The 13698-nt window shown below is 37.6% G+C and overlaps 1 protein-coding gene across 1 annotated transcript in view; it reads left to right on the forward strand.

Moving 5' to 3' along the window:
- Positions 1-13698, forward strand: part of LOC308421673 (contactin-associated protein like 5-1) — a gene marked incomplete at both ends in the record, with an annotated part of 467964 nt that overhangs the window by 95206 nt on the left and 359060 nt on the right. The gene's annotated exons all lie outside the window — the stretch shown is intronic.

Here is a 13698-nt window from a genome sequence, read left to right on the forward strand (position 1 = left end):
ATCTACTTTTGGTGGTTGGGTATGAACTACTCACAAATATTATACAAGTAAACAGCATTCTTTGCTGTTGGGTGTAATATTTACTCAAGATGGAGAATAAACTTAGAAAATATTTGTATCCACTTAAGACTCTTCATACTGGAAGAGGGTGGACAACCAGTTGCCACAGATTTGAACACACAGGAAGAAAAGTAACACACATAACTGAAGTTCATTGCTGGTAAATAATTTCCACACATCTATAGCATGTTAGGACTAAAGTCGAGGTAATGTAGAGTAGCACATCCTCACAGCTAGAGCCAGAGATCGGCACTTTCCCGTGATACATGCTCTACAGAGTTAAATAATGACATGTTTTCTATGGAGTGAGGAATTTTTTTTGAACAACTTTATTTCAAAAAACAAAGATAAAAGAACAAATTTTAAGCATTTTTTCATAAATGTATACGGATACATTTTTGTCAGTGCTTGGCTTTTTTTTTTCAAACGTTTGATAGTGTACATTAAGGTCTTACTCATTACAATGAACAAAAACTACATGCAACCCTTTTCTTAAGAATTTGGTTAAGTCATTGTTTCTGATAGCTGAGTAGTACTCCATTGTGTAAATGCACCACAATTTTTGTATCCATTCATCTACTGAAGGACATCTGGGTTCTTTCCAGCTTCTGGCTATTATAAATAGAGCTGCTATGAACATTGTGGTGCATGTATCTTTGTTATATGTTGGAGCATCTCTGGGGTATATGCCCAGAAGTGGAATAACTGGGTCTTCAGGTAGGACTATGTCCAATTTTCTGAGGAATTGCCAGACTGATTTCCAGAGTGCTTGTATCAGTTTACAACCCCACCAACAGTGTTCTTTCACCTTTTTTGCATCTTGAAAACTTCCCCCATGGATAGAGTTAGACTTTGCTCTGCTTGAAAACCAAGAATACCTAATAAAAGTGCTACCAGTGCCAGCTGTCACTTCTCTGTATCCAGGAGCTAGTGAGAATATGTTTGTTTCGCAAAGTGATCATAAATTAGACAAGCAAGCTGCAACAATGTGTTTGAGCAACATAATCTACAAACAATACAGGGAAAGCACACTAGCACAATATCCATATAACAGTTGTATGCTTTAAGAAAAAAAAATGGGGCATGTCTGGAGTGTGAAGAGAAGACAGCTGATGCGAAACAAGAAACGGACCATGACTGCAGTGAATGTTAATGATGTGACTGTTCTTCCCATAGTGAGACATGGGGAGGGTACATTGGGAATCCAGGCAGCTCCTGGATACCAGACTAGCAGCTGTGAAGTTGGCTCTGTCTGCATGGAGGAATGGAATGGCATTAATAGTGGCCCTGAGGGTGCTAACAGGTTTGTGTCCCTGTCTGCTTTTATCTGAAAGCAGAATTATAAAAGAGTATCAAAATCACTTCAGCCCAGGAAGCAAGAGAGGAAGTGTATACTGTTTTCCTCATCTTTATTAAAATTATCTGGTAGGGACTCCCTGTTCTTCACTTATTTATTGGCTATGGTAGACCCCACCATTTTCTGGTCTGATAAAATGCTTCTAACTTCATCCAAATGTGGTTTAGCATGTGGGGTGTATGTGTGTGTGTGTGTGTGTGTGTGTGTGTGTGTGTGTGTGAGTGTGTGTGTGTGTGAGTGTGTGTGTGTGTGTGTGTGTGTGTGTGTGTGTGTGTGTTTGTGTGTGTGTGCTTCTGTCTGTCTGTCTGTCTGTCTAGGGATGTGTGCACATCTATGTGCATTTATATGTAGCCCCAAGGTCAATTCAAAATTTTTTTCTCAGTTGCTTTTTTTTTCCTTAAACTTGGAGACAGGATCTCTCATTAAGCTTAATTTTTATACCTCACTGCTTTGGCTATACTGAAAGCCCAGGAAGCTCCAGGGATCCTACTTCCTGTTTTTCAGGGATACATTTACAGATGCATGCCACCCTGTTCAACTTTTACATACTTTCTAAGGCTCCAAACCCAGCTCCTCATGGTTTCATAACAAGTTACTTAACTGATTAATCCATATTCCCAGTTCATATAATGCCACTAAAAATAGTGATAAAATAATATTAAAGAAGGTTGCTTTTTATCCTCTTCGAATATTTTTTTTTCTGTATTTGAGCCTAAGTAGGAACACTTAAATATGGTAAAAGAAAATGACAACATAGGTTTCATGACACAGCCTATTATATACTAATTATGTGCCTCAGAACTAAGAAGCATATATTGAAACATAAACTCTTCTCATTTTACAATGGAGGGAGCTAACACTGACAGGTGCTAAATTAATTTATCAAGTTACATAGACTACAAGGATTTTTATTAGAAGTTTTACAGGCTCCTGAGGGCTTTTGAAACTTCTAAAATGATTCTCCTTGAAAGTTAAGCTACACACAGGACAGATCTTTGTGTGTAATCTGGAATATTCAGGAATATACAGCATCTATGGAAAGCTGTGCTGTGTCTGTAACAAGGCTGATGTTAGAGGAGCAACATGTCACATTAAAAGGATGAGAAGCTAGACATGCAAAAAAAAAAAAAAAAAAAAAAAAAAAGCTCATGTCTGGAGATAACTGGGTTGAGGTTCTAAACAAAATTCTTGCTCTTAATGGATGTTTGAAATAATGACAGCCCATTCTCAGGTAAAAGCTTCAAACGGGAGACAGTAGGAAAGAATCAGTTACATCCATCTGCATTCCTATACTCCTGGGGAAAGTATTAGAATCTCTCCTCTTATGATTTGAATGAAAACTGTCCTGTACAGACTCATCTGTTTGAACATTGGGTCTTCACTTGTTTAGAAAGCTTTAGTGATTTGTCATGAGGCAAAGGTTGGATAGACAAAGTGAATCACTGTGGATGGCCTGTGATATCTGATAGCCAAGCCCAGTATTGGTTCAGTTTCCCACCCGTGTTGTTGCAATGGGTCCATCGGGTCTCCAGGTTCTACTATTAGGCACTCTCTGTGCTGCCTTATCTTCCCTGCCAAGGTGTAATCTATTCCTTTCAACTGTAAACCAGATAAACCTTTTCTTCCTTCTGTAGCTAATATAAGGTGTTTTATTACAGCAACTGGGACGGTAACTAATAAAAGGCAAGGTAACTTGTAAAACTTCAATATTTGCTTTATAAAATCAAGTACTAGGTATAGAGATTATCACATTATTTGGAATATTTTATAACAAAGGAAGTGTTCACTTTTATGCTGAAGTGAATGCAATCATTATTAATGGTTATGAAATTGAAATGTGGTTAAGGAAACAAAAAGCTAATTTTTAAAAAAATATTTTATTTTAATAAATATAAATTGTGATTGACATCCAACTTAGAAACTCTGAAACTATCCTAAATCTAAACATATGTCTGACTGACAGTCTCTTTAATGTTTTGCAATTTCATAAAGAGAAAAAAGTTTGTCATGCCTGATTGTAGGTAGTAACCCACCACATACTTTAATCCTATACATAAAGTAATCCTAAAATTTGGTACCAATAATTTTTGCTATAACTCTATATTCTGGAATGTTTAAAAATAATTTAAAAATATTTCTAAAACATATAATTTGTTAACTCCAAATCCTAAACATTCAGATTGAAACCTTCTGGAGTGGAAACTGTGTTTGTGGTGTGCCAAACACTCTTGAAGATCTGTGGGTCATTCAGAAACATTGAGTCCACAGGTAAAACACATTTGTCTACTAGGCATATAATAATATTGTTTCATCTAAAAATGTCTTCCAATATACCAAAGAACCAAGAAACCCTCCAAACTTTGCCTGATGGTAGCCCCGATCCATAGAAAATATTTTTCTGTTCAATTAATTTCGAGAAACATCAATTTAACTTTGTTAAATAATTATTATTTTCTGGAGGATCTCTCTCTCTCTTTCTGAGTGTGTGTGTGTGTGTGTGTGTGTGTGTGTGTGTGTGTGCATGTGTGTATTGTAGAAGTGTACATTTCACATGCTTATGAACTGTATGATGGGAAGTCTTTGAAAGCAGCCTTCAAATTTCAAACACATCTGATCACTATAATGCTGATTATTGATTTTAAATAAGGTAGCACCAAAATTCATGTAGGATACAAACATATGAATATGTCTGTGAGCAGCTTTCTATTTAATTGGGGAATACGTGTCTTAGATATGATCAGCACTAGTACACAGAGTGGTTCCTGGACTGATAAGTAGAAAGGAGCTGCTCAGGAGCATGTATCTGTCTGTTTCCTGACCACAGATACTGTTATGACCTGATGCTTCAATGTGTTGCCGTACTTCCCCTGCTATAATGGCATGATGTGTCAAGGGGTTTATAATGGACACTTGTGGGGGAATTGACTAATACACTTCTCTAGATGAAACTGCTAGTGCATGTTTCTCAAAACTCTGCTCTGGATTTCATAGGCACCCTTGCCTTCTCCTGTTGTCATAAAGACTGTAGTGAAGGGAACTGGAAACTGTAGGTAGATACTGACTTCCCCGTCCCCTTCTCTGAAAAAAAGGATGCATCTGTTTTTCTTTCCTCTTTAATCACATGTTTCTTCTTTCCAGTGTTGTAGATCTTGAGATTTTGGTGTTTTCATGTGAATGATACCATTTTTATGCTTAGTTTATACTATGTTAAATCCCCAAGTGACTCTTGAGTTCTGAGACTCACTCTTCTGCACATAGTGATACTGTCTTACAAGTTTCTTCTATTGATCTGTTAGAATAATTCCTGTTACAGACTTTACTGAGTTCATTATGCTGAGTGTGCAGCTAAACACATGGCAGAGAGAGGGGCTTTGTTTTACATATGAGAGTATTACATATGAATAGAAGACAACTAAATTTATCTTCCCAAGTATGCCGAGGTAAACAGTACCAACAGGTTATGTATGAATCTCAGTCAGTGGTCCTAAAAATAGTGTTGGTTATTGGATACAAATTTCATCCAGTGATTGAGATGCAGACAAAAAGTATGGCAAATGAGATAGGTAGCAGTGGAATGAACAGCAGGAGGAGTAGACAAAAAAGGAAAGTTTCAAATGAAAATAAAAGGAGACTTCTGCCAGCTAATGATTGTCACATGATATTCCACTGCAAACGGGAGCAAATGCAACTAATAAACAGGGACTGAATTCCTGCTGTGGGGTATGAATGTCAAAGCTAAAATGACAACGATGTTTTCTTTGAAAATGAGAGACAATGATGATGGGAAATTATATCTTCTTGTTTTGTAATTGGTGACTCTGGGCAGACTTGCAGAAACATCTATAATTCAGTGTGTGTGTGTGTGTGTGTGTGTGTGTGTGTGTGTGTGTGTGTGTGTTACACATTCATATGTGTAGATTCATATGCCCCTGCACACTTATTCATATATTAGAGGAGGATGTCATATGTCCTTTTCTGTCACTCTCCACCCCATTCCCTTGCAAGATGATCTATCCTTGACTCTGGAACTAAACTGCCAGTTTAGTAAAGAAAAGATACTCTCAGCCCGAGAATCTTTAATTTTATTTTTTCTGTTGTTGACTGGGGCTTGCTTCACCAATACTAGATTTGTGTCACCCTGATGTAAGATGGGGTCATTTGCAAAAAGAAAAGTTCAATTAAGAAATTCCCTTAACCGACCATTCTATAGGGTATTGTCTTGATATATGTCTGACTTGTGATAGAGGTACTTCATTGTGCACAGTGCCACACCTGGGTTTGTGGTCCATCCACGGTGCTCTAAGAAAGCACACTGAAGAAGCCATGAATAACAAACCTGTATGTATGGTTTCTGCATCAGCTTTTTTCTGCATGTTTCTCTCCTATGTGATTTCTTACCCTGACATCCCTCTGTTATGGGATAAGAAATGTGAACTGAAATAAATTCCTTCCTTCCCAGGTTGCCTTTTGTTATGTTTCATCAGGATAATAGAAACCATAAGACAGACACTGATCCAGGGGGATCCGGAGTTTCCTTTGGTATAGATAACAGTAGCAGTCTGATTCTTGTGTTCCCAAAATAGAATAAATATAATAATACACAGTAAAAAGCAAAATCCTGAAAATTTGGAAGAAAATAGAACCCCATAAGAGGATACAGATGAAGCAGGGAATATCCTGATTATGGCAGACATGGGGGTGGCATTCTCCACTCTGGGATGTCCCCTCCTATGTGCTCTATCCTTACTGTGTACTGTCAGGGAAGAGGTACATTTTTGGAAGCCCATTTTATTCATAGCTAAAATTGTATGAAGTAGATGTATACTCTGTGTAGGAGTTTTAGGACCATTAAAGTGGAAAAGTTCACTAGATGCACATGCTCCCCTGGAGAGGGAGGCAGGTTTGAGCGGCCCAGTTAGACTCTATTACAAACTTTTTCTCCATATATATATATATATATATATATATATATATATATATATATATATGTTGGAATGACCTTCACCCCAGACCTTGCTGAGGGGACTTGAGCTGGCTAAGCTGAGGCTGCGACCACTGATGGTTATTCTTTTCCTCCTCTTTAAGCATAGAGGGCTGTGATAAGTCAGTCCCTCCTAAAGGTAACTCCTAACACTCATTACCACCAGTTCTGGAAATTTTATGATCATTAGTGCTGTAAGTTTGCCACCAAGGCCATGCCTCCCTTTAGGCCAAAGATCGACATTCTCAAAATTTTAATGAGTAGAAATGGCTATTTTTATAGTCGATGCCCCAGGCTGTACAATTCAAACGTGACATATTGACTAGTGCAGTCATTTGAATGAAAACATGCTCCGTAGGCTTATATGTTTAAATAATTGATAATTGTTGATAATTGTTTGATAATTAAAATTTGGGAAAATATTAGGAGATGTGATATTATTAGATGTGATATTATCACTGGGGGTGGGTTATGAAATTTCAAAACTCAACCCATCCAAGTTATTTCTCTCTGTCTCTCTCTCTCTCTATTTCTCTATCTGTGTCTGTCTCTGTCTCTGTCTCTTATTCTCTCTCTGCTTTGTGGTATTATTTTAACATGTACAATCTCAGCTACTGGTGCAACCTGCCTACTGCCCTGCTTCTTACCCCGAGGGTCATGGACTCACCTTATGAACCTGTAAGCTCCAAAGAAAGTCTTTCTTGGTCATGGAATCTCATTACTATGACTTTAAAAAAGTGACCAAGACACCCAGTCACTCAGGACCCTGAAGAGCAGCAAAGTCCAAAGGGGGAAAAAACCCAAAGCTCTCAAATATATGAGCCTGGTCAAAAGCAAAGTCAATGTATTTTATGTGTATGTAGTATATGTGTTTGTATGTGTGGTTTGTGGTCTGCTTGTGATATATGTGTGTGTGGTGTGTGGTGTTTATCTTTCTGTGTGTTTTGTGTATATGTGTCTCTGTTTCTATTTGTATATTATGTTCTCCGGCTGTTGAGTATTGTTATCTCATGTTTGAGTTCTGTGTACAGATCTCTTTCCTTTCTTAGAATGGTTTAAATTAGGCATTTAAGATTTTACAACTAAACTTATTAATTTGAGAATCATTAGGCCAAAATATTCACTTTCAAACACAGAAGTTTCTAAGCAAGTCTAAAGACAAAAATTAGAGTCATGTTAAGGAAGAGTTGACAGTGTCATCACCCCCCTCTAGTCCTCTCTCTACCTCTGTCCCTTCCTCCCTTCCTCCTCATCCTCCTCCTTCTTCTTTTTGTTCTCTCTCTCTCTCTCTCTCTCTCTCTCTCTCTCTCTCTCTCTCTCTCTCTCTCTCTCTCTCTCTCTTCTCTCTCTCTCTCTCTCTCTCTCTCTCTCTCTCTCTCTCTCTCTCTGTGTGTGTGTGTGTGTGTGTGTGTGTGACTCTTGTATAATGGCTGCTGCTTATCATGCACAAAACAATGGGTAGAATCTTTAGTATGTCAAACGTAAAACATCTACCTTTCTTTTTGCCAAAACCTTATAGTTAAGGGACACATTTTATTTTATTTAATAGTCAGAGTCTCTTCTAATAGGATAAAATCATGATCCCAAAGTGCTGTTAGCTCTCTGCGGCTTGAACAAATACACATAAATATTTACTGCAGTTACTAAATTCCAAGGCAGAGCCCTAATGGCAAGCCAGGTTTAACCACCCAACCTCAATGAGCTAGTTAGACCAATAAGTCATAATTAAAGCAGAAAAGGGAAATATACTTAACAGAGAATAAAAATATGTCAATGCGTTAACGAGTTTATTCATATGTAAAGTAGACCTCTCTTTATATATGGGTTATAAACAGAAATAAGTTTTACAGGAATAAAGATGATTTGAGTTCATGCCTAGGTGAGAACATATCTGACATACAGTAACAATGAAAACACTCATGTTCACATTCTACAAAACACTATAAAATTCTCACAAAGGTGTGAATGTCATTTTTATCTGAATTTTACAAATGATGAAACTGTTCTTCAGAACATCATAAATAACTTCAACTATTCAATGCATTGGGATTGAGTTGAGTTGCTTTTCTGAGGTGTGGGTTACAGGAAAATAGTGTCCTCTCTGGGAATGACTAAAATGTCCCTTACTAGAAATTCTCTGGCCAACATCAGCTCCATCACAACCTAGAAGATGCTCTCCTCATTGATGTGAGAAAATGCATTAAAAAAGCAGAATAGAGAGGAAGGTTATGATTTGGCTGACAATTGTAGGCATACACTCCATTTTTTACTTCCTTTTCCCCTCTTCTATCTTATTTATTGTCCTTATGAAAATCTCATTTTATAAAATTTATACAATATGCTCATTTTTTGTTTGGAGTAAAATTTGGAAGCGTTAACAGGAAGCATCTCTTATCTTCACTATGGATTTTGGTACCTTCTGGCACATGTATTTTGGATGTGTAACTATATCATATTCACAATTCATTTGTCACGGTTCGTCTTAAGCTCCCTCGGGTAGATTATACAAAAGTCATGATTAATCTCCAATCTCATCACAGTAAACCTAGTCATGGAGCATTCTCTTGCTACATGATCTTTGCATAGCATAATAATGAAGCAAGAACAAGGGAAGAGTGAAAGTAAAATCAGAGCAAAGCCATTTTATTGAGAAAGGGAACATTGACTCTAACCTATGTCACACATCTACAAGGAACACACTCCATCCTCAGTCTAAATTAAGGATGGAACCAGATCTACTTCAAAATCCTTTAACTCAGTCTTATTGAAAAATCTTTGCTGAAAAGTAAGGTGGTTTGAACTCTCAGCAGAAGAAAGTAACTTATTGTTACAAGTCAGTATTAGTATTCAGCAATAGAAACAGGAGAGCCAAATGCAATGAAAGAGAACAGTGTGTCTCTCCCAAAACACATAGGTCTTGAGTTTATAAACTGAGTTTAGAAATGTTTAATTTAATCTTTAAGAATTATTCTTATCTGCTCTCCTAGAATATTATTTCACAGAATAAAATAATTTTGTTGAATGAAAGAAAAATCAAATAAGCACATTTGTGTGAAACTGGGGCCATCAGCACCTGCTGTTTTTCCAGATGTTCTGAATTCCATTCCCAACATCCACTAAAAGGAATTCAAACTTCATTGTAACTTTACCATCAGTCAACTCCAAGACATCTCCCCTTCACACAGTGCACATATAGAGGAATGAAAGATAAATTTTTAGAAGCTTTTATAATTTTGTTCTTCAATATCTTTCTAAGGGACACTTCCTTCAGTCCTCTGTTCCCATTTTAAATCACTGGCATTACAGAATGTCTCTGTACATGGGAACTCAATCCAAGAATGTTGAGCCACTAGAGGAGCTGATTAGTTCCTCTTTTACTGTAAGTAGAGGTTGGTCTATGCTGAATTTCCTAGTCAATTGCAGCCTGAAGCTAGGGGAGAAGAAATGCTTCAACCAAAGGATGATAATCATAATAAAACTTTTGATCATCATCTGGGAGATGCCACATCCTGCCACATCCAGATAAATATGCCCATCTTTCTATCCTAGCTCTATATATATATATATATATATATATATATATATATATATATATATATATATATATATATATATATATTATCTATCTATCTATCTATCTATCTATCTATCTATCTATCTATCTATCTATCTATAAAATCTCCTACTCCTTTTCTTGTTAATAGTTGTGAAATACTGGAGTTAATCATTCTGATAGCTCTAATCCTGAATGCTCTCTGCTTTAAAGAAGTGCACTCAAAAAGTCCTGGGTAGTACACAGATTATCAAATTTAAGTGTTCCCTGGAGGGGAGTGCTGTCAATTGGTTAACAGCTTCCGAAGAAGGAACTGTGTTTTGTCAGAGGCTCCTCCTGAGGCCCAGCACTGTTATCTCCCATGCTGTCTTAGCATCACTGATGACTTTACTAGCTCATTTGACCACCAGCACATGCGGATAATCTGAGGATTTCCCCAGCAATAATTCACAGTGTATTCTCTGCTAGTAACCAGACCCTGGAGTATGTAGGAAACTGACTTCTGACATGTTTTTTTATCCACTTAATTGTTTAATGTCTGTATCTGCTGTAATTACAACAGTTTCAATTATCATGAAGACAAAACTGCAGGGGATAAGTGGGATTAGGATAATTGGTAGACTAGAGAAGTACAGAAATGGGCTAAAAAATGCCTTTGTGAAAAAGTTACCTGACCAATATCAAGATAAATGCAGTTGGCTGCAAATTAAAGGTATAAGACTAAAAAGAGCAACCTGATTTCTAAAATGTGGACATCATTAAACAGCTTACATTAATCAGCTTGCCGTTTTGAAGACATTTGAAGAATGTTTTGTTCTTTGGTCTCTTGTATACGGGTCCATACAGTAGGTGTGGGATTGAGGAAGCAGCTATTTGCTATGTTTCTGTAGCAGCAGAGTGAGTGTTTTTGTTGTGATTTATTGGGTTATAAATGGCTTAATTTAGGTAAGTTAAAAATGAGGATTTTGGGGCAGGTGGCTACCTATTAGCAGCATATGAAAGACTGGTCTATAGGGCAGACACATGGGCAAACACTTAACCACTGTGCTTATTTTTTTAGACAGAACAGCCTGTTATGTTAATGCTTACAAGTGTCTTTTAAATTTTTCATCAATCAGTAGAGGACCCTAGTAAATGATCATCACTAAGAATGCATTACTAGACGGGCTTCATTCCAGATGAGCACCAGCCTTACCTGTTTAACTTTACTTCTGGATGTCACAGAAGTAAGCAGAATAGATAAGAATGACTGCTTTATTGTAGGTGAAAATGAGGGGATCCACTAGGCCTTGAGGTTTTTATATAAAGGGAACCTCCACTATACTGTCTGTGGTTGCTATGGAAACTGAGCCCTGGCAATAACCCTGTATTTTATTTGGCAGGTTCACTGAAATGCTGTCATGAATTTTCAGTGCTCTCTAGTGCAGGCATGATGCCACCTCCCCTTATCTTAGTTTGTTCCAGTTGGTTCCATCTCCAAGCTCAGACTATTTCCTACTTAGATGTGTTTTATCTTTTAATATCCTATAATAGCAAAATAAGTGTGTGTATAGACCTGGAAAGATTGCTTACTGCATAAAGTTCCTGATGTACAAAATGATGATCCTCTGCACCCATGTAGTTGTGTGAGGATGGCAGATCAGATGTGATACCAGCATGTGAGAAGTAGGAGCCCGCTAGATTATCAGCATCTGCAGGTTCTGAGTCCAACTGAAAGAACCTGACTCAGTAAAGCTGTACACCCTGGGAAAAAAAAAAAAAACAGAGGTCAGCTTCTGGCCTTTGCATGCATGTTCAATATATACTCATGCCCTCAATTATATGTACCATATGTAACCATATACAAGGAAAAACTCTTATACATAAATTCACATACCACATGCATATAAAAATACATATACAAGCAAAATACAGTTGCTGTGTGGAGATGCTTCAGCCAGTGACTTCTCCATCCCCTAGCCTGGCCTCTCAGTGTTTTGTCACTGGTCACTCTGTACATGTCTTAATTTGTTTAAATACATTCTATAGCTATTCACACCATGCTCCGAAGATATATTCATATCAGAGTTTCTGTCGTGATGAAATGCATGCCTTCCAGACCAACTGTAGTATGCAATGAATGGTACAGACCTTTATAAATGTTAAGCTAGTCTTTCTAAAGTTGAAAAAAATAGCACAGAGCTTTTCTAGCATTTAGGAGGTTCTAAAGATTAATTCTCAGTAGCACAATAAAACATCTAAACTCTGCTTTTGTTTTCTCACTTAACCACTATTAATATATTAGAATTTTGTTCTTCTAGGTCCTATTTCCTATAAATAACAATAACAATCATAACAGCAATACACCACATTTACTTTACATAGTACATGTGTGACACAGACATGTGAGTGTACAGCGGCCTGTGCCTATGTGATTGCATGTGGGAGCCACAGCAAGGCATGACTAACTATATCTCTCTCTGCATTAATATTTGAGACAGTGTCTCTCACTGAACCAGAAGCTTGGTGTTAGGCTGACTTGGTCAGATAAGGTGATAGATCTGCTTGTATGTACCCCATAGTTCTGGGAATACAGGCAACGTCAAGAATGCTTGAGTTTTTACCTGATGCTAGAGAATTAAACTCAAGCCTTTTCAAGTGATCTTGCCTCCCAAGCCATAGTCCTGTAGCTCGTTTCACTTACTAGCATGCTGTCCACTGGGAGGCTTTCTCTAACCCTCACATTCAGATGCACCTTTTCATTTTAGTCGGCTCTGTACTCCTCTGTTATGTGTGCACCACTTTTTGTACATCCCCATTGGTAGACTGCATTTCCATGTCAGCTTTTAGTTATATTTTTACATTTTGAGATAGTTATCCTTGCCAGGAATTTTATAGAAGATTTTGTAATCTTCTTCTTCTTCTTTTTTTTTTTTTTTTTTTTTTTTGAGAAACCAAGTAAAAAGAATCTTTATCTTCATGTTTAAAAGCTTTTCTATGGTAATGCATTAACAATACAAAAATATTTTGGATACAATAGTTTTTTAAGAAAAGGTCTTCTATACAGCCCTGGTTGTCCTGGAATTCACGGAGGTCCACCTGCCTCTGTCTTCCAAGTGCTGGGATTATAGGTGCACACTACCACACTTGGACAGACTTTTTCAAGACGTAGAACATTACACTAGAAACATGATCTTTGGATTGAGAAATGAGTGACTAAAGTAGGAACTAAAAGGTTGGTTTTGTTTGTGTGTGTGTAATACTTGGATAACCCCTTTTCTTTGGAATCAGGCTATATTCAGTGAGAATGCAAAAACAAAGTTAAGTTAAAACAAAAAAAATCTTGTTTTTCAAGGCTCAGGGTTAAGTTTGGCTCAAAAGGAGTTTCTAGAATGTGGCAAGGAGCCATGTCCACACAAAGAGGTTTTCCGGGCTCCTTGCTTTGGTTGTAACAGGTCTCTTCCTGCAGCCCCACAGAGAAACTGGAGCTGGTGGTTCTAAACTCTGAAAGACGGGCTCTAGCTGTTGGGGGATCTGCCCTCTCACCTGCCCAGGAGCCGACTCCCCGACACAGCCGAGCTGGAAATGGAACCGAGAGGAGCCTGATTAGGCCAACTGTAATTTATTGGCTAGTTTTTAAATGCTGGTGAGCGTGTCAGGAAAGACTGAAATGAAAGCTGACTACTGCCCACCAGTAGGTAGTTGGTGTTATGTTGCCAAGGTTGAAAGACCTAAGCATATCCTATTCCCTTCCCTTGCAAGCTCCTT

Source organism: Micromys minutus (assembly GCF_963924665.1).
Source record: "Micromys minutus genome assembly, chromosome: 6".
In the NCBI taxonomy this organism is placed as follows: domain Eukaryota; kingdom Metazoa; phylum Chordata; class Mammalia; order Rodentia; family Muridae; genus Micromys; species Micromys minutus.